The 21,797-nt window shown below is 36.3% G+C and overlaps 1 protein-coding gene across 6 annotated transcripts in view; it reads left to right on the top strand.

The window, feature by feature from the left end:
• Window positions 1–1,754: 1,754 nt before the first annotated feature.
• The window catches only part of LOC5568981 (carbohydrate-responsive element-binding protein), a 184,121-nt gene continuing 164,078 nt past the window's right edge, over window positions 1,755–21,797 (top strand). For 3 of the 6 annotated variants that reach the window (XM_021845700.1, XM_021845699.1, XM_021845704.1), the window contains exon 1: window positions 11,411–12,346. The gene's annotated coding sequence lies outside the window, so the exon portion shown is untranslated. Of the gene's footprint in view, window positions 2,417–11,410; window positions 12,347–21,797 lie in introns of those variants that run through there. The other 3 variants (XM_021845703.1, XM_021845701.1, XM_021845702.1) reach the window with 3 other exon arrangements.

The following is a 21,797-nucleotide window of genomic DNA, read 5'->3' as shown; positions in this document are numbered from 1 at the left end:
CGTCATGCAGTACAATAACCCTGGCAAGTCGTCGTTTCGTCATCGACGAAAGAATGCACGACTAACTTCAATCCAAAATCGTCAACAAGCAAATTTTTCTTCATTCCGTTTGCAACCCTTACTCACAAAAAGAAAGCGTTTACTGTATGTTCGCTTGCTTTTCACCAACCAACGAATGCTATCACATAATTGCTTGTATTGGTAAATGAACCCAGGAGAGTCATGATTTTACAATAGCTCTGTTGGTGAGCGCGTGGAGTTGACGATTCAGAGATCGTTTGTTAGTTTCCAGACGTGTTTTGTTGTTTTATTTTTTTCAAAAAAAAAGTTCTTGTTCTGTCGAAGACACGATTCATATTTTAAGTCGGCTCAGTGCTCCTAAACGAAGATTCTCCCGTAACGAAGGAATCGTATTTGTTCGTCATGACGCCGAGCAGGATCTCTGCGGCAAATCTTCATCCGACGCTGGTTGAGCTACGATGACGATGCTTCGTCGCCGACTTTTTCCATTTGACGGTTACGATTGTCTACGCTGAGTATAATCAATACCATCAAAACTGAGCCAATATTCTACGAATTATTTAAACCTAAAATACCTTTGGAAAGCATGGAAACAGTAGAATCCTTTGGTGTACTTAATAAATCCGACCAAAATTCCTGCGTTTGGGACCCACAATTGTTTTGAATATTTTGTTTTCTTCACTGAAAAAATAATTATATTTCTTCAAGATACACTTAAAAAGTGTATATTATATTGTAATTTTCACGAAAGATTAGACTTTCATGACGAAATTGAGAAGCTGCCAATAATGTACTGATGGTACATTTTCAAATACCATTTACCTTTCATCCTTGATTTTGTCACTGCCAGCTGGTTTTGGCGCGATAACACGATCAGCTGGAGCGTGAGAACAATGACGATGGCTGTAAACATCGGAGGACCAGCCGGTTTTGTTGTGTAAACAAGACCAGCTGGTGAGTCGAGAACAAAGAGAAAATGGTAAACACTGAGCCGGCCGGAGTGAACTGTCATGAACATCAGGATAATTACATGGGCGGCGGTGATCGAAATGGGGCAGCGAAATCGAAGGCGAAATCTAAGAAAGACGAAATTTAGATCACCAAAGTCTAAGTGGTGAAAAAAATCGCAATAAAATTAAAATGAAAAAAAAAATACTGATAGTTTCTTTTTACCCCAATTTGGAGTGAATATAAACATACAACATTTTCATGAATCTGTGTACGATATGTATCGTATGCTAAACGTATTAATTTGAAATAAAGAATAGAAAGGTTTACAGCAATGTGAATAACATATTATTCAATTGGAGACAGAAGCTTTTGTACAATCTATAGACGTAATACGTCTGTTTGCGTGTGATACCGTGTGTATTCGATCGTGACTGAACCAAAATATATTATTTTTTAAAGTTTTTTGAATGAAGAATGTAGAAGACGCCATAATTACGGATCTAAAGCGATAAGAATCTGATATCTTATAAAAGACATCAGTTACAGTCCAAAATCACCGATTGGTGTGTCCGGCATACTTTGGCCTTTTCAATAACTCACTAATCCCAATGTGCGCACTTCCGAAAGCGAAGTACACATTCCTACCCCTCGCAATAAAGATTTGTTTTGACATTTAGCGCGACGTCAGCCTATTTTGACGCAAAAGTGCAAACTGCAGTTTGTTTTGACTTGTTTCGCGTTTGTGTCTGTCGTCTGTGCGAGAGTGGTTTGCGTAAAGTGCATAATCTTTTCTGAGTGCGGTGCGAACAGTCCGGGCGTTTGTCGTCGTCGCAAAAAGAAAAAGATTATTCTCGTTTCGGTGGAACTTTCGGCCGTAATCTTGATACGTGTTTTAGCTCGGTTTGTTGTGCGAAACGTAGTACCCGATACTGTTTCGGCGTGTGAAATTTCCTGCGTCTGAAAAGTGAAATTCCGAAGCGTCATCCTTCGCTCATCTTCCATGGCAGCAGGAATCATCCAGCAGCAGCAGCACCTTGTGTATTGGTTTGCTTCCTTATCAGCTTTGGTGGCTGCTAGCCTGGCAGAGCAGTGATTAAAACTCATCGGGTGCCGGAACGGTCTCTTTCTATCTCCGTCGTCGGTCGGCTTAGTCGCACGTTTTGTTTGTCAGTTTGTCCTTCGCGTGTTATCAATAGTTTCCGGGCGATCCAGGAGATGGTCAGACAAAAGAAAGATTCGGAGGCTGGTCAGGCTTCTGATCTGATCCTTTAGCTCCCTAACAGTGACGTTGAAAATGTGCCAGAACCACTAGTCTGAATTTGTTTAGATTAGCGGGCTCGATCGTGTTACAGGTCATTATCAATATACGTCTTAGTGAAGAAAAAGCAGCTTTGACTGCTGGCCCATGTCGTGTTTGTGAAGTGACTTTCATCCATATAATGGTGTAAGTAGGGGTTTAGTACGATCCTGACAGAAAAATGATCACTATCTAAGTCAGGGGTTTTCAGATCATCGCTCCACCAATCAGTAGATCAAAATTCTCGTTAACCAGAAACTGGTTTGGAGGGTTCTGAAGAGAAGATCCATGCTTTTCATTAATCTGCTTTGTTTATAAATTCTACTTAAGGTTTATTTTATCATAATAAGCAAGACGTTAGATTACACGTTAGACCATTCGTGGGTATCAATTTGAAATTTATTCATTCGTTTAGTTAGTTATAAAATTGTTGATGAGGTCCAATTTAGATCACTGAAAATGGATCCAAATTAAGCAGTTTCACGAATTGAATAGACATGCTCATGAACCATAGGTAATCTATAACATTAACATTTTTCGATCATATACAGAATTGAACAAAACATTTGCAACTTTTTCGATTTTCCATACAAAATGATCAACTTTGGTAAGCTAGATCACTGAGATATTTATGGAGCGATTTGAATGAAATTTTCACAGAAGATCAGACATAACTTGAATTTGAACATATATTGTTGAATAACATTTACAATCACGAGTTTAAAAAATATAACGGTTTTACTGAAGAGCAATTTTTGACAAATAATTATATACTATTTATCTGAAAATTTAAAAGCAGTACACAAAAACTGTTTTCAGCAAACTTGTTTATTTCGTCAAAACTTTGCTGAAGATACCATCAAGCTTATCCTTGAATTTGTTTAGTTATTTCAATGATAAAAAATCGTCAAAAAATTCATTTTAGTTAAACCGTTATTGCCTTTAAACTAGTGGTTGGAAAAATTACTCAAAAATATATGTTGAAATTCAAGTTGTTTCTAAAGCACTGTGAAGATTTCATGCAAATCGGTCCATAAATGACTCAGAGCTAACCCTCTAGAGTTGACCATTTTGCATGGAAAATCGAAAAAGTTGCAAAAGTTTTGTCTAATACTCTATGCATACTTATCCCAAGTAGATAGGAAATCCAGCAAACATAGGACATACAGTCGCCTCTCCACATCTCGATATCGAAGGGACCATCGAGATAGGGAGAGATCGAGACAAAGAACAAATTTTTGATGAATACTAGATTGAAAAACACTCCGTTGCCAAGAAATTAATACACAAACAGACGTCATTTTGCGCTCTTAATTTGTTTTGAATCCCAAAACTTTGGTCTAGTTACCTTTGATATTGGTCATATCGACATACAGGTGAAGAACTAGCCATTCGTTAATGTGCTAAAATTCACCTTAATAAAGAAAAAAAAAAAAAATATCGACATACGGAGGGAAAATTGAAAACGAAAAATCAACCAAAACACATCGAGATATGGGGATATCGAGATAAGGAGCATATCGAGATATGGAGAGTGAAAATGTATGCAGACTGAAGGGACTTATGAAATCATCGACATAGGGAGAGATATCGAGATGTAGAACATCGAGATGTGGAGAGTCGACTGTACATGCGATTATGAAAAGAGAATTTTAAAGCCCAACACTTAAAGCCTGATTGTGCAAAACGAGCTTTGTATGCCCAGTAGACTGATGCATTTTTTAATGTTTTTGCTCCCCTTTGCTTAAATGGTGTCAATCTGGGAGGGAGAAACCGATACGAAATTTCTGTACGTCATAGTGAGCCGAGATTCTGCTGTCACGAACTGTCACTGTGAGCCCGGATCTCAAACAATGGACAAACTTGGAAAAAGTGCGTAATTGATCAAAACATTTTTTGGCATTTCATCAAATGTGACAAAAAAAAATCGATTGATAAGCTATTCATGACTATTCAAAAGTAATGTCACGATAGCACCTTTTATTCTGATTGAATATAAAGTACTTAAATATGCATTATTTTACTTTTTCTAATAAAAACGAAAATGAAATGCATAGAAAACTTTGGCCCTTTTTCAATGTTTGTCCGAAAAGGTGGAAGGTACACAACAAAAGAAAACTAGCGATTTTCATCAAGTCTGCCTTGAGCTGGATTTTTCTTGCAGTTTGAAAAAAAATCATGTCATATTTCGTGTGTAATATCGGTGCCTCCCTCCCAGGTGTCAATTATGATGAAAATCGTTCTTCCGAAATTTGAAGTGATTTAGAAGAAATTTAGTTGTGCACACGTCATTTGAAGTTTATATGGAAAGTTCAGTCCTCTAACTGCTGTTCATTGTAATTTATGGAAAAGTAAACCAACTCTTCTCATATGAAATCTATCCAGCTTCAATTATGCCGAAGACCATATTTTCATGTGACGTAAGGATATTTTGTTATCATAGATATTTAAGGCTAAGTAGCCCGTCATTCGTTTTGGCATCCACGTTGATTTTGCAGCTCGCAATTTCAAAGTGATGAAACTCAGTCAACATAAGTAATATTGATTCAGACAAGTATCACTACTTGTGCTTACATGCAGAAAGTATGCTGATACTTTTTCAGCTATGTCAGTGCAAAACCAACCGATTTTCTTTAATTCGCAATAGGCCACTGCACTGTTTTGATTTTGTATGGGAGTTTGACGTTTACTGGCCTTGTTGTTTACTCATTTTATGGCAGAGTGAAAGAGGAGGATTTTTGTGCAGAGCCCCATAGTGAGACGAATTATCCACAATTATCGATGCCCTGTACAAATTTCAATGACGGCCTACTTCGCCTTAACAAGGTCTAAATCATACTAAAATGATCATTAACCAGCACTTATACACTGAGGGTGTCTGTTACTCCCAAGCAGTCATTCGGTTGGTTCCTTGTGTAAGTACAGCTGATCTGACGATACTGGAGTAGCATCCACGAGCGGCCAATCAAGCTCAAGCTCATAGTAATTGCCATCAAGTTTAATTTTCCAGTTCGAAACAAATTTCTCTGGGCACAATTCACATATTTTTTTCTACTCAATTATAAAAAGAAGAGTTGGGAAAAATATTGTAATTATTTTATATAAATTTCACAACAAATCCTTTTGAAAATTCAATAGATATGAATGAAATAGCACGAACCCTGCAAGTTTCAATTTTTAGTATAAGAAAAAATGTTGCATAAAATATTGGAGAAATTTTCATGTGAATTCCAAGAAATATCCTTTGACCCATCCAGATATAATTTCAGCAAGTATTCGTATACAAAACCTTTTAGTAAATCCTTATGTTAATTCTAGATGCACAAGGAATTTGAAATTCCGATGTGACACCTCCACAAATTCTTCAGCAATTCTTTCACAGACCCCTCGAAGTAGAGCTGAAAGTAATTTTTCAGTTTTTCCTCTTGAATACTTTCAAAACTTTGTCGAGGGATTCTTCTGGGGATTCCTTAAGCGGTTACAGACTTTCTGTGATTTTTCAAGGTATGCTTAAAGAAATTCGGCTAAAATTTAGTCCTAAAAAACATCAGCAGTCCAACGCTATACACAGCCAATTCAGATTACCGACCCCAGTAAAATTTTACTGGGTTTTGGAACTACGGTTTTTTCGGTAATTTTTACGATTACCGAAAAAACCCAGTAATCCAAAATATGTTTTGATTGATGAAAATAACTGACTTAGACAGTAAAATTATTGAGCGTTTTTACTGGCTTTCCAGTTTCCCATGCTTCATGCTTTGCTTCTCCGGATACTGTTTTTTTTTTCAGAAATCAATACAAATTAAAACCCAATCGACATGAACATGAACATCGACATGCATTTTTCGTACGAATTAACATCTACTGTATGCATACATCTCAGTGGAAGTAATCGAAAAATGTGTGACAAAATCATTATTTGGTTGGTTTGCATACAAGAGGCAAACTCAATGATGCAGATGAATTTACCTCCTGTATGGAAACCAACCGTATTTTTCAACGTAAGCAGTTAAAATCGTGCTAAGCCTTTTGGCTGCTTAAAATGGTCGATTTTCTCACTAAATTTCGACTACTTACCACGAGAAAGCGCAAAATAGGTGCAGGAAAAGTTTGGTTGCAATAGCCGTGTCTTCCGGCGCCGGTCGATTCTACAGCAGGAGATTCTCATTTGACACTTTCCCGCATGCGCATCAGTTTGTTTTGATTTGATTTTGACGACAAGTCAGTAAAAAAAAACATCAACTACTGAATAGTCGGTAATTGTTTTTACTGACTTTTCGGCCTGTTCGGTAATGTTGCAAAATTGGGTCTGACAGCTACCGTAGTTCAGTAAAAAGTAAAAATTATTACTGAACCTCAGAAGTTTTCAGTCAAAAAGCTGAAAGTTCGGTATTTTTTATGATTTACAATTCGTACCCAGTATAAAAAATTACCGAACAAGCAAATCGTGATTGAGTGTGTAGACCAGCTGTCCATAGCATGTCCAAATTGTGGTTAAATGTTTATTCACTTGAAATGTGCAAAAATCCTTTTTTGCCAAACGGATTGCCCCCGTGATTGCAAATTTTATAAAACCGACGAACATTCCTTTTTGTTAGAAGACTGGAAGTGGAGTTTCCAATCCCGGGAAATGGATACCCGTTTCCCGAGAAATGATTTTCTGTATCCCGGGATTCTCGTATTTCCCGATATTTCCTTATTTCCAGGGTAGTTCTCTTTAAAAAAGACCATCTATTTTCAAACAAAATATACATGTCAAAATATCCGTTTTATATCATTCTAATCAACGACCTCACTAGATAGTTATATTTCGATGTTGATTTGATGTTTGTAGTAATCAAATAGCGGTTGACGCCAAATGGATGTCTTTTTGGCAATATGCAACCAGCCTCCGGCTGAAAGTCTCGATAATAAAGATAATAATAATATTTGCTATACAAAATAAAGGATTTTTCGAGGGATCTTTTACATGAAATGAGTAGGCTTATAAAGTTTTCATGGATGTAACCGTCACAAGTTACAACGAAAGACAGTATTTGTTTTTTATTCTAGTGCTTGAAAAGATTGTTTCAGTGTTGATAAAAAATATTATTTGAACTTCGACGATTTGTCAAGTCAAGAGTAACCTCCACATGGACTTTTGCTTAATGTTATAAACTTTCTTATTTTGGAGCCTAGCATTCAGAACGAAGCAAACAGATTTTTAAGAAACATGTATATATAACTCATTGAAAAGAAGAATTACCATAAAATTGACTGGTATAAAATAAAAATAAATGAAATACGAATAATTTAAAAAAATTCCATCAAATTAAACCAAAATTTTCACATTTTTAAGAATTTCCCGTTTCCCGGGAAATCCAATCCCGGGAAAACTAGAAACTCTAACTGGAAGCTCTGTCTTTTTCCCATATATCCGTCGATCGTCACTAACGGCAGTCCCACTATATTGCTAAGGTGGTAACTTTGCTTCATAGAAGTAGTAAAATTCGTGTACTTATATTGTTTTTCGCTCACACTGATACATGTAGTTTCACCTCAACTCGTGGGAGTGTGCTCGAGTGATCGTAAACCAATAATTTTGCTTATTCTCTTAAATTTATACCTTCAAAACTACAAGACAAAGAGAAAAATTACCTTCAAATCATCAAAATAAATTAAAAGCAATTGTAATTTTAAAGTATGGTAAATATTTGAATGTAACAAGTTCAATTAAAAGTTGCAGTGTTGCTAAATATGCGAAATATGCTTGAACATCGAAATTGTATCTTACAAGGGAAGGTCACGATGGTGTTACACGGGGTTTTCAACCGGAGTATTTTTGTTAGATTCTACATGTCGAAATATGAAAAACCCCAAAGCCTTTCGGGTGATGGAACAGTGGTGTAGCCAGGAGGGGCTCTGAAAGGGGCAATTTTGTATGTATATTATACTATTGAGCTAATTGGAAATTTGACAAAAATATTTTTTTAGTATCTATTGTGATGATAGAGAACAGAATTGACATTAAAGTATGTTTAAACTGTATTTTCCGTGTAACACCATCGTGACCTTCCCTTGTTAGTTTGAATATATAGTTCAATTAGTGACCAAAATGATAAAATGTCTTTAAAAAAACTAGTATTTCTGGCGACACTGCTATTTCGTATTTTGTTGAAAAATATATTTAGTATATCAAAATAACCGCTGACTTGCAAAATATAAATTTTATTCTGTGAACAAAACTATGAACCTTTAACACTGTTGTCATTTTTTTACTGTTCACGCATATAATACACAGCACGCGTGTGATGGTGCTAACGATTTCTGAACGATTTCTTAGTAAATTCCTGAAAAAATGATTTGATCACATTCTTAAAGATATATTGTGGTATAATTCATGAAAATATTTAGAGCAGATTATGACGATTTTCTGAAAGTTTTTTAGCAGAGTTGTTGAAGAAATTCCAGCGAAATACTTGATGGAGTTTCTGCGATATAAAACATTTTCAAGCATAATAAGAATGTTCTGAAAATTTTTGCGGCTAGCCAGGTCACTTCAATGCAAAGAAACAAAAACCACACAAAATCACAGAATTTTTGCTGTTCATATATTTGTTATCAAGAAAAAAATGAGGAGTCCTGTATTCCTCACTGGTTGTAAAGGCAAGCAGTTTGGTCTAGTTTTGTCAAATTTGTTTAAAAAATAGGTGAAAAACGGTATAAATATGTAGAAAGGATATTTATATTTTTAAATTTGACTAGTAACATAAGTTGCTTCAATAAATGATCCTTAAGACAGGACTGATAGTAGGTTTCATTTCAGAGACATGGTCTATATTCTTATGCAAGCCCTAAGGCATTTTAAAAAATGTCTCTATTTTTAATGGAAGGTCTCTGAAGTATCTATTTTAACCAAAATGGTCTCTAAAGTCTTTTTTTTCCTTATTCTGCTTGCGTATCACTTTTTTTGCCAAAGCTATCCTAGAATTTCCTCCACATAATTTTTCAACCAGATTTTCTAAAGATTATAACAGAATTTCTTCCGTGAAAATCTATGAAGGTTTATTCCAGAGTTTTTTTCAAAAACACCCTGAAAAAATTCCTCCGTCTTTTCATGTAGATTTCTTCAAGAAATCATCCATGTTTCCTTCCAGAAATCTTATAGAAATCTTATATAAATCCTGAATGACAATTTTATTTAGGAAATCCATAGAAATTTCTGGAGAAGTTATTGATTCAATTTTAGAAGACGTTTTGACCGGGAATCTTGAAGAATATCCAATGAACTCTGTAAGAAATATTCAGAGTAATATCTGAACACTTGGGCACCTGAATTTCTGATGAAATTCTTAGAGAAAATCATGAAAAACACGTACAGTAATACTTGTCGTAATGTCACGAGGAATTCTTAAAAAAGTCTTAGATATTAGAGAAATTTCTGATCTGATGCTATAAAGAATCAAACTCTTATCACCTGGCTCCAATTAGGTTTTTTTTTTGTTCTATAGGTTCCTATGTGATCTCTTTTCGGCCTCTTTTTGGTTCATTTGATCAGGCGATGCCTTCAAAAAATCACGCGGGCCGCAAAATAGGTAAAGAAAAGATTTATTTTAGCGTCTTTCCATGGGATTGCAAATATTATTTTGTTTCAACACCTAATTGAGATTTTTGGGTTCTTCAAAGCACTTTTCAAGCAAACATAATAATCAAAATCGCCAATGAGGCATTTATGAAGTCGAATACTGGAATTTTCATGAATTTAATAGATTCCTTGAAATTTTGCTATTACTAATACCAAAGTTTAAACAAAAATATACAACTTGGAGACAATGAGCTCTGCAGACTTTTAAAGCTTTGAGATTCGATGTTTCAATAAAGCTTCTATAAACAAACAGGCGTTTGAGTGATCGCAGAACGATTTTTTTAACATGATGAAATTTTGAAGCTCTTTGGCTTACCTCAGCTTTATTTTTGATTCAAGACAATTTCTAGATTTGCAAAACTTAAAGGTCTAAAATCGATTTTAAGATGTTCGTCCGCATTGCTTGACAATTATTGATAGTAGCTTGATTGACCAACATGGAGAAACGTATACAAATTGACCAAGATCAGAACGGGCCGCACAAAACTCTTCCAAGGGCCGCATTTTGGTGACCACTGGACTGAAAAAAGGGAGAGGGTTGAAGCAAGGTGTGTAAGTGACAAAAACCTAGTTTTGAGAAAATCTGCTTTGAAGATTTCCAGCAACTTGACATCAATACAAATTGTATGAGAGTCAAAAAATCAAGCTAAGTTTTTAAAGAATTGTGTTATTTTTTCTGTTGAGCGGAAATATCATTTCCTCAACTCAACTCGAAACCGATCAAAATATCACTCACACCCCTTTGCATTTGAGCCCCTAAAATGTAGTAACTTTCAACTTCTAGCCTAGGATTCCGTCTCTATGTCTAATAATTTTGAAGATGTAAGTTTCAGAAGGTGAGCGAACCATGGGTTTGTGTCAAATTTGCAAACACGAAAAATAGTCCCACAGTCCTATAAGCATAAAAATTGTTTTTTTTTTGCAAGTGAATGAACATTTGATTAAAATATGGTAAAAATCAGAGATGAATGATTAGTGATTACTCGTTTGCACTATTTTTTGGACATTTGTTATGGAATGGCCCGTATTCAAATAAATAATTTCTTAAATAGATTCAACGCGGCTAGTTTTTTAGTCTTTGATCTAAAAAATCATTCAAGTGTCTGCTTTGAAGACGTTTATATTGAGGTGTAATTGATGTCATTTCCTGGGAATTTGATGACTTTTTTAAGTGAGAAGTCCTCAAATTGTCAAACGAAATCAAGCATTCGAAATATCACTTCAAGGATTTATTTTGAATGATCTTGTCGATTCTTTATTACTTTTGTGCACGGCTTTCCCCTACACAACACAAACCCCAAACTTGCATGCAATCAAAAAGATGCGGATAGTGGATAGTGAGTGTCGTCCTCTGGCAAACGGTTTCTGGCAAACGGTAACTCAGTGCAGCAGTGCGCAGGATAGCTAACGATACGTGCCTACCATAGCACTAGGCAGTTTGGTAGCACTTATACGAATGCCTGGCATCGAACAATAGATGAATGGTTAGTGCGTTGCTTCATTTCGTTCGATAACAGCCAGCGAGCGCGCTTTGCTACGGTCCAGAGCATTGATGGAAAGCAGAAGTTGCCACTTGAAATCATTACGGTGGTGGACGTCCAAGAAGCAGCATGCAGTCTGCTGGGCGTTGGAAAGTTTTTAAGTTGCTTCGCCAACTGGGCAAGCTGAAAACCTCTGGCTTAGTCGGAACTGTTATGTTAAGTGACAAGTGTGGAGGGGGAGTGGTGTTAGCGAGTGTAGTGTGATATAACGTTATCGTTAGAAGCGGGCCGGAACGCTAAAGCGAGCCCTTCTTTCTACAAACCTAGTGCAGTAGTTCTTCTCAAAACAGAAATGACCTTTGCGCGCTTTTCGGTAGTGAGATAGACGCATAGCGTTTCAAGGTGGCGCCAATTACGGGGACGCAAACTGGAAACAGGGAATGTGTTATAAATAGCAATCGCGGAGTGGAAAATTACCGAAGATCGGAGCAAGTAAAACAGTGAACAAATAAAAACAAGAGCAAAAATCCGCGGCCGCGGAATAAGCGAAGAAAATACCATATTGAAAAAGATTGCATTTCTCAAGTGAAGGAGAAAGAGATATTGATCAGTGCGAGATCAGCTGTGTTTGCGCGTGCGAGTGTTGTTGTGTCGCGTCTTTCGTTCTGGGGGAAGAGAAAATCGCGAATCATGGTTCTACAGTGGTGAAGAGCCGGATACAGCCTGGAAACTATGGCCAACCGGTCCTCGTTTGGGTATATAACTTTTATTTTGACCTGTATGTGCAGTCGTTAAACTTTGGCTGTGATATTGATTATCAGCTCAGATCGGCGTTTAGTATCACGCAGCAAGGCCAAACTTATTCGTGCAGATAGGCTGTGTGTGGTATCATGTGTGCGCCGAGAGCAAAGTGTTAAAACATTCCGGAATGTACTATAACGGGAAGTGAAAAACTGGCCAGGCGGATAAAAGGTAAATGGTTTTGCAATAGTCATAAAGCATTATTTCTTGTTATATTATATTTGCCATTAGTTTGATCAGTTAGGCATATTACAGATTACAAAAGTGTTTAAAATGAGTGCGTCCATTGCATTTCGAATCTTTAACATCGTGCTTTAGGCTTTTATTTTTATGCGTCAAGCAAAGCCCCGCATGGCGTTCAAGATCGTGGAAATAAATGGCCCCGTAAATGGTGAATTCTTTTAAACAAATGTGATGAGTAATTTACTAGTTAGAGCATACGTTTTTTCTAACAAAAATTGCAAAGGAAAATATTTGTCCAAGAATAGCATTGAAGCTACATGTATTTGCATTTTGAAAACATCTCACAAACTCAATGGCACGCACCCAAAAATTATGCGATTTTTTAATACATTTTGTATATTTACACTGATTCAAATGTCTCTTTTTTCTTTCTTTTTTTATCATGAATATCTATTTATATAATTAGTGCTTGAGAACAGGCAATTTCTGGTTAGCCTAATTATTAGTTGCTACAAAAACTAAGATCGATAACTGAAAATTATTTTAAGTTAGGGTGACTCAGGTTTGCATGAAAATGCCAAACAAAATACAAGGTTCATCAACCTTGATCCTTCGTTTGGACACCATTGCGATAAATTGAGCGCAATCGCCCGATTAAAGCGATACTAAACGAGTCCAAACTTCATAAAAATGAGTCATATGAACATAGACATAAATGTTTGCCAATAGAATGTATTAGTATTTATAATTAATACGAGAATTAGCTTTTATAAATTTAAACAGGTCAAGAAAGTAACAAAATGAAAATTTTCGAATGTGAATTATAATGTTTTATCTCTCTTCAAATTAGTTTCGCCTTTAAATTTAACGGCATTCAGGTATATTACAGATTACAGAAGTATTTAAAATTACTGCCTTAATTACATTTTAAATTTGTATATATCTTGCTTAAGGCTTTGTCATATATATTGGTGTGACTTGGCGGATACAAATTTGAAAATAAATGGAACCGTTAATGTTAAATTTTATATTTAAGCCTACGATTCTTGTAAAATAAAATACAAAAAAAAAGTTTGTCATCGAATAGCATCAAAGTTACATAATATTGGCATTTCAAAAACTCAAAAACTCATTAGCATGCCTTCTGGAGGTGTTTTATTTTTGATTGTTGTAAATTCCACAAAAACGTTTGTTACCACATTTTTTTATTATTTTGGTGTTTGAAAAATGGTTGATTTTCAGTTGACGTAATTAACAGATCCTTCAAAAACTGAGGATGATATCTGAAAATCATTTCAAATTGTGCTGGCTAATATTTGCATGAACATTTTAAACTGAGAAATACACAGTTCATTGACATTGATTCATTGCTTGGACGCCATTGCGAAAAAATGAGTGCAATCGCGACTAAGGCGACGCTAAACGAGCCCAAAGTTTGTAGAAAATGGGTCATGTGTATAAATTACTTGGTTTCTTATGTTTTTCAATAGAATATGTATTAATCATACGAGAATCATTCTTTACAAATTTTAGCCGTCCAAGAAAGCAAAACATATTACGTTCCTATTCGCTATAATGTTTTATCTTTTCCACAATAAGCTTCACCTTTACAACATTCTGGCATATTACAGATTACTAAAGTATTCAAAATTAGTGCGTTCATTACATTTTAAATTTGTGTATATCATGCTTTAGACTGCATCATATTTGTTGGCTTTGCTTGGCTCATAAAAATATGGAAATAAATGGTCCCTGAAATTTTATTTTTTTCTACAAATTATATGAAAAACAAACATGATCAAACCTACGATTTTGCAAACGAAAATGTTTGTCGTGGTCATCACAACTATATAGTATTGGCATTTTAAAACCATCTCACAAACTCAATGGCGTGCCTGAATATTAGAATATTATAGAGTCACTTGTATTGTTATTATCTTGATTAATAATATGATAATTAGAATTTGATACTTTTATCGGACATTTCTCAAATTGGGTTGCCCCAGGTTTGCTTGAAAATGACAATTAAAAAAAAATGCACGGTGCCATTACCTTTCTTCGTTGTTTGGACGCCATTGCGATGAATTAGGCGCTATCGCGACTAAGACGATGCTAAATGAGTCCAAACTTTATAAAAATGGATCATATGTATGTCTAATTGACATGGTTCCTTATTTTTGCCAAAAGAATTGTAATTTTATTCACTAACCATACGACTTTACATACAGCTTTTACAAAGTTTACCAGACCAAGCAAGTAACAAAATTTAAAATTATGGAAAGAGAAACTGTTTTTGGATAATTTATTGGAATTAACACCTCATAACCCAAAAATTGTTATTGACCTAAGGTTTAACTTTTGAACAGCAATTGACCAGCATTCGGGCATATTACTGATTACAAAAGTTTTTAAAATGAGTGCGTCCATTGCATTTCGAATCTTTATACATCGTGCTTTAGGCTTTTATTTTTGCGCGCCAAACGAAGCCCATAAAACTTCGCTTGTCGTTCAAGAACGCGGAAATAAATGGCCCCGTAAATAGTAAATTCTTTTAAACAAATTTGACGAATATTTAACATGTTTGAGCATACTTTTCCTAACATAAATTGCAAAGGGAAATATTTGTCCGATAGTAGCATTGAAGCTACATGTATTTGCATTTTGAAAACTTCTCACAAACTCAGCGGCACGCACCCAAAAATTATGACATTTTTTAACTATTGTTTAATTACACGTATTCAAATATCTTTTTTTTTTCTGAAATATGATCACGAATATCTATTTATATAATTAGTGCTTGAAAACAGGCAATTTCTGGTTAGCCTAATTATTAGTTGCTACAAAAACTAAGATCGATAACTGAAAATTATTTTAAGTTAGGGTGACTTAGGTTTGCATAGAAATGCCAAAATAAAAAATAATACAGAGTTCATCAATCTTGATCCTTCGTTTGGACACCATTGCGATAAATTGTGCGCAATCGCCCGACTAAAGCGATACTAAACGAGTCCAAACTTCATAAAAATGAGTCATATAAACACGATTCTTGTAAAATAAAATACAAAAAAAAGTTTGTCATCAAATAGCATCAAAGCTACATAATATTGGCATTTCAAAAACTCACAAACTCATGCCTAAAAATTCTGGATGTGTTTTATTTCTGATCGTTGTATATTTCCACCGTTTTGAACGTTTCTGTTACCACTTTTTTATTATTTTATTGGTTCAAAAATGTTTAATTTTCTGTTGACATAATTAACAGATCCTTCAAAAACTGAGGATGATATCTGAAAATCATTTCAAATTGGGCCGGCTTATATTTGCTTGAAAATGCCAAAATAAAAAGTTCACAGTCCATTGACCTTGATTCATTGCTTGTACGCCATTGTGTTAAACTGAGGGCAATCGCGACTAAAACGACGCTAAACGAGCCCAAAGTTTGCAAAAAATGGGTTGTATAATATTCATATATTACTTGGTTTCTTATATTTGCTAATAGAATTGTATTTGTATTAATAATCAAACAATAATCAGCTTTTACAAATTTTAGCGGGCAAGAAAGCAAACAAAAAATATAACGAATAGCAATTACAATGTTTTATCTTTTCGCCTCTATTTTTAACAACAATCATTCATATTACTCATTACAAAAGCATTTAAAATTAGCGCGTCCATAATGTTCTATATTTGTATATATTGTGCTTTAGGCTGATCATATATATCGTCTTTGCTTGGCTTACAAAATGTGGAAATAAATGGTAATTAGGTGTTCATTTTTTATATAAATTTTATGAAAAACAAACATGATTGAGCCTACGATTTTGCTAACACGAATTACGGAAAGAAATGTTTCTCATAATAGAGCATTAAAGCTAGATAGTATATGCATTTTGAAAAATTCTCACAATCTCAATTAGTTAGCAATTTTTATTTTTGATTGTTGTATATTTACACCGATACTTCCCTAATCTGTAATCTGAAAATCATTTTAAGTTGGTTTGGATCAAGTTGGCTTGGAAATGACAAAATTTAAAAAATACACAGTTCATTGACCCTGATTGATTGATTGGACACCATTTTGATAAATTGAGCACAATCGCGACTAAGGCGATAGTAAATGAGCCCAAACTTTGTAAAAATGGGTCTTATGCAGTGCTGTTAAGTGCCAAAATAAAAAAAAAAATAAATTGCTTATAGCACCCTCCCACGCGAAATATCGTATCGGCAAATATTGCCAACTTAATTCGGAAAAAGTCACCGTGAACATTTAACAGCTCTGGTATTATGTATGCATAAATAAGATTAATTCTTATTTTCATCTGGTAATAATGCAGTACAAAGCGGTTGGGCTTAAACTTTTGTAATTCTTGGTTTTTATAAGTATTTTAGACGTGGTCTCTATTTTATCCCCTTTTTTTAAGAGGGCTTCGGCGATCCTAAACGAGCCCAACGTTTGCAACAATAGGAGATATGTACACTCCCGTGCATAAGTTTGGGTTCACCCCCTAAAAAACATGCAAAAGTGTTCAGTCCATATCTCTGTGATTACACGCCCAATTCAAACTCTTTAAGCCGCATTCTAAAGGCAAAGAGTTATTCTTACTTCGTATGTATTTTTCCAAAAACATTGTTTGAACTTTGTATACCAAATTTGTACCGTAATTTCGGGTGAAATTGATCATTTTTCACGGTTCTTTTAGTCTGTTTTCGAAAATGTTAACAATGCCAAACAACTAAATGCAGGAAAACAAGTACGACTTATATACCGAAATTTTCTAACAAATGTCATTTTAGTGTTAACAAATACCTCTAAAATATAAAATCAGAGGATCTCATTTCGGGGTGAAATTGATCACTTGTCAATGCCATTATTGTTAGTTTCCAAAACAACTCTATATGATAAATTTGAGTTCCCTGAATCCGAATATGCTTGTAAAATTCTTAACAATGCAATATTTATATAAATAACGAATATTCAAATTTCAACAATTACGCAAAAAACGCCTAAATGTATGCAATTTCATAAGGAATTCAATGATATTTAATAGAAATTCAATTATTTGAACCATATGAGCTAATTGGTTCGAGTTTTGGTGATGAAATCTGGTTTAGAGATATATCTCAAGCATCCTCACAAACTTTCAGGTTTATACCATGTTCAAATCCTTGCTTATAAATAGAAGTTCATAGGTGTTTGTCAATACTGCACCGTGCATGGTTTTGAAATTTTACGTTATTTTCATAGTAATAAACATTCTTTAATTCAAAAAATCTCACAACACACAATTCAACAATAGTTACGACAAGCAACGTTCATTTACTGCAACTTACATTGATATTTGAGCTCCATTACGAATAAATAAAATCGTGTGATACGATGATCAATTTCACCCTTCTGATCAATTACACCCGATTTTACGGTACTTAAAGTTGTGACATTTTTCAAAAATACACTTAAAAAACATTACTAATTTCCTCAGCATTGGATCGACCAAAATTTTAAAACAAGGTGTCATTAGAATCGTAATCTTATATTCTTTGAAGAGCACTCATGAAATGTTTGCGGAAAAATCTGAAAAGTATTCAAAATCAATGAAACAGTCAGTCAAGTCATCGTGCAAAAGTTTGGGTTCACCCCTCAGTATGGTGTATCGTGCAAAAGTTTGGGTTCTCCTGAACTTACTTAAATCTGTGAAATCTCAAACCAATCATGTACGCGCCATTGGTTTGGTTTGGTTTGACTTTATTAACGAGATTTTTAGCCCTGGGCTAGTTCATCTCGGGACCAACGGCTTTACTTCCCTTCCGAAGGAAGTCGTCACTATAACTTTTTACGTCATAAGTGACTATGTCGGGGATGGGATTCGATCCCAGGTCCTCGGCGTAAGAGGCGAGTGTTCTAACCACTACACCAGGTCCGTCCCCGACGCGCCATTATTTGCGCTCAAAAAAGCTTAAAACTATTAAAATCTGTTGAAAATGTCAGAGATATTGAAAAAAATGATGTGCGTGCGGCTCAGGTGAACCCAAACTTTTGCAAGATTTGCATCATACTGAGGGGTGAACCCAAACTCGATACTCTACCAGGCACATTCCGGAAACGACCGTTATCGTAACGGATATTATCCTTCATCTGCCACGATGACTCGACTGACTGTTTCATTAATTTTGAATACTTTCCAGATTTTTCCGCCAAAATTTCGTAGGGTCTCTTCAAAGAATATAAGATTACGATTCTAATGACACTTTGATTTAAAATTTTGGTCGACCCAATGATGAGGAAATTAGATATGATTTTTCAGTGTGTTTTTTGAAAAATGTAACAACTCTAAGTAGAAATTTTGTAAAGAAAATTCAAAAAATGTTTTTTTAAAAACTACATACGAAGTAAGAATAACTCTTTGCCTTTCGAATGCGGCTTAAAGAGTTTGAATTGGACGTGTAATCACAGAGATATGGACAGAACACTTTTGTATGTTTTAGAGGGGGTGAACCCAAACTTTTGCACGGGAGTGTATGCATAAACAAGATGGTCTCTTGTTTTTCTCACTTGAATTGTAATTATTTTGATTAATAATATGAGAACCAGCTGTCGATACTTTTATTGGTCATTTTCCCTGTTGGGTTGACTCAAGTTTGTTTGAAAACCGAAAATTTTAACACTTCAGTCGTCGCGCTGTTGTATTTTGTACAACAGTGGTAAAAAAACCTCGCTTGCCGTACACAGCATCAGCGTGATAGCTCGGACGGCGTCAAACCGCGCGACGACTGAAAGGTTAAAAAAATCACGGTTCCTTTACCTTGGTTCATTGTTTGGAGTCCTCTGCTTAAAGTCAATCCCATTCAAAGTTACCATTATCTTACGAAAATAAATTGTAAAAATAGGTAATTATGAAGCACATTTGTAAATCCACTGTGGGTGAGCCAAGAGCACCAGCGTGAGCTTCAAGGAATACAAAAAATGAACACGTTAGCACTGCGAGAGGCCCAGATAGCCGTAGCGGTAAACGCGCAGCTATTCAGCATGACCATGCTGAGGGTCGTGGGTTCGAATTCCACTGGTCGAGGATCTTTTCGTAAAGGAAATTTTCTCGATTCCCAGGGCATAGAAGTATCTTCGTACCTGCCACACGATATACACATGCAAAAATGGTCAATCGGCAAAGAAAGCTCTCAGTTAATAACTGTGGAAGTGCTCATAAGAACGCTAATCTGAGAAGCAGGCTTTGTCCCAGTTGGGACGTAACGCCAGAAAGAAGAAGAAGCACTGCCTTTTCTCAGGCGATGATGATGATTGTTTTCAAATAGTTCTAAATGATCAGTGAAATGTGATCAAAACAATCATCACTCGGAAAGAAAAAGCAATGCTAACTTGTTCAATTTATTCGTTTTCGGTACATGTGTGATTTAACTATCATCAGGTTGCGATGCGGTGTTCGATCTTTGGGTACTGTGGAGAACAAATTTAGATTAACCAATGGTAAAATTCAATTTAATCTTATTAGCGTCTGATTCAGCGTCTGGGCCCAGATAGCCGTAGCGGTAAACGCGCAGCTATTCAGCAAGACCAAGCTGAGGGTCGTGGGTTCGAATCCCACCGGTCGAGGATCTTTTCGGGTTGGAAATTTTCTCGACTTCCCAGGGCATAGAGTATATTCGTACCTGCCACACGATATACGCATGCAAAAATGGTCATTGGCATAGTAAGCTCTCAGTTAATAACTGTGGAAGTGCTCATAAGAACACTAAGCTGAGAAGCAGGCTCTGTCCCAGTAGGGACGTAACGCCAGAATGAAGAAGCGTCTGATTCAGAGGCGTCGCGTCCACATGTGCAACATGTGCACTGCTCGTTCATCCTGCTCGTTCATCCTAGCCACCTACAATATGTACTACTTTTAACCTTCCGCGGATGTTAAGAAAAACAACTTAATAAGATACTGGGGTCATTATGACCCAGAAATGTATACCCCTATAAATCAGCGAAATATCAACCGAATAATGAAATTTATGCCGCATTCGAAAGATATACTCCTCAAGATTCTGATCACTACCTGGAATACCGGTTCCGGTTCCAGTGGCCACCGGGAATCGGCTACGAAGGGGACCATGTTGACCACGTGGAATTTCAGTACACTCAGTCCAGAAATCTGCAGTCATCACAAAATTGTATAAGATGCAGGCCATATAGGAACGTACTGTCTTCAGCAAACTTGCTTCGGGGACCAAGAACTTCCACATGGGATACATTTTAGTTCAGAACTCGACCATCGCGTGGCGCTAGCGTCGATATGAACTTCCGGAAGGGGCTAATTATGCGATAACTCGAGATTGCGAGCACATAGAAGGATGCTGTCTTCGGCAAAGTTGCTGAGGAGGATATGGACTACCACATAGGATACAACTTAGTTCAGAATTCGACCACCGCGTGGCGCTGGCGTCGGTTTGGACTTCCGATAGGGGCTAATTATGCAATAACTCGAGATTGCGAGCACATAGAAGGATGCTGTCTTCGGCAAAGTTGCTCAGGAGGATATGGACTACCACATAGGATACAATTTAGTTCAGAATTCAACCACCGCGTGGCGCTAGCGTCGGTTTGGACTTCCGGTAGGGGCAAATTATGCGATAACTCGAGATTGCGAGCAAATAGAAGGATGCTGTCTTCGGCAAACTTGCTTCGGAGACCAAGAACTTCCACATGGGATACAACTTAGTTCAGAACTCGACCGCGGCGTTGCGCTAGCGTCGATATGAACTTCCAGTAGGGGCTAATTATGCGATTACTCGAGATTGCGAGCACATAGAAGGATGCTGTCTACGCCAAAGTTGCTCAGGAGGATATGGACTACCACATAGGATACAATTTAGTTCAGAATTCAACCACCGCGTGGCGCTGGCGTCGGTTTGGACTTCCGGTAGGGGCTAATTATGCAATAACTCGAGATTGCGAGCACATAGAAGGATGCTGTCTTGGGCAAAGTTGCTCAGGAGGATATGGACTACCACATAAGATACAATTTAGTTCAGAATTCAACCACCGCGTGGCGCTGGCGTCGGTTTGGTCTTCCGGTAGGGGCTAATTATGTGATAGCTCGAGATTGCGAGCACATAGAAGGATGCTGTCTTCGGCAAAGTTGCTCAGGAGGATATGGACTACCACATAGGATACAATTTAGTTCAGAATTCAACCACCGCGTGGCGCTAGCGTCGGTTTGGACTTCCGGTAGGGGCTAATTATGTGATAGCTCGAGATTGCGAGCACATAGAAGGATGCTGTCTTCGGCAAAGTTGCTGAGGAGGATATGGACTACCACATAGGATACAACTTAGTTCAGAATTCGACCACCGCGTGGCGCTGGCGTCGGTTTGGACTTCCGATAGGGGCTAATTATGCAATAACTCGAGATTGCGAGCACATAGAAGGATGCTGTCTTCGGCA

Source organism: Aedes aegypti, chromosome 2 (assembly GCF_002204515.2).
Source record: "Aedes aegypti strain LVP_AGWG chromosome 2, AaegL5.0 Primary Assembly, whole genome shotgun sequence".
NCBI classification, from domain to species: Eukaryota; Metazoa; Arthropoda; class Insecta; order Diptera; family Culicidae; genus Aedes; species Aedes aegypti.
The sequence above is the reverse complement of the archived record's forward strand: the minus strand, read 5'-3'. Positions and strand labels throughout refer to the sequence as shown.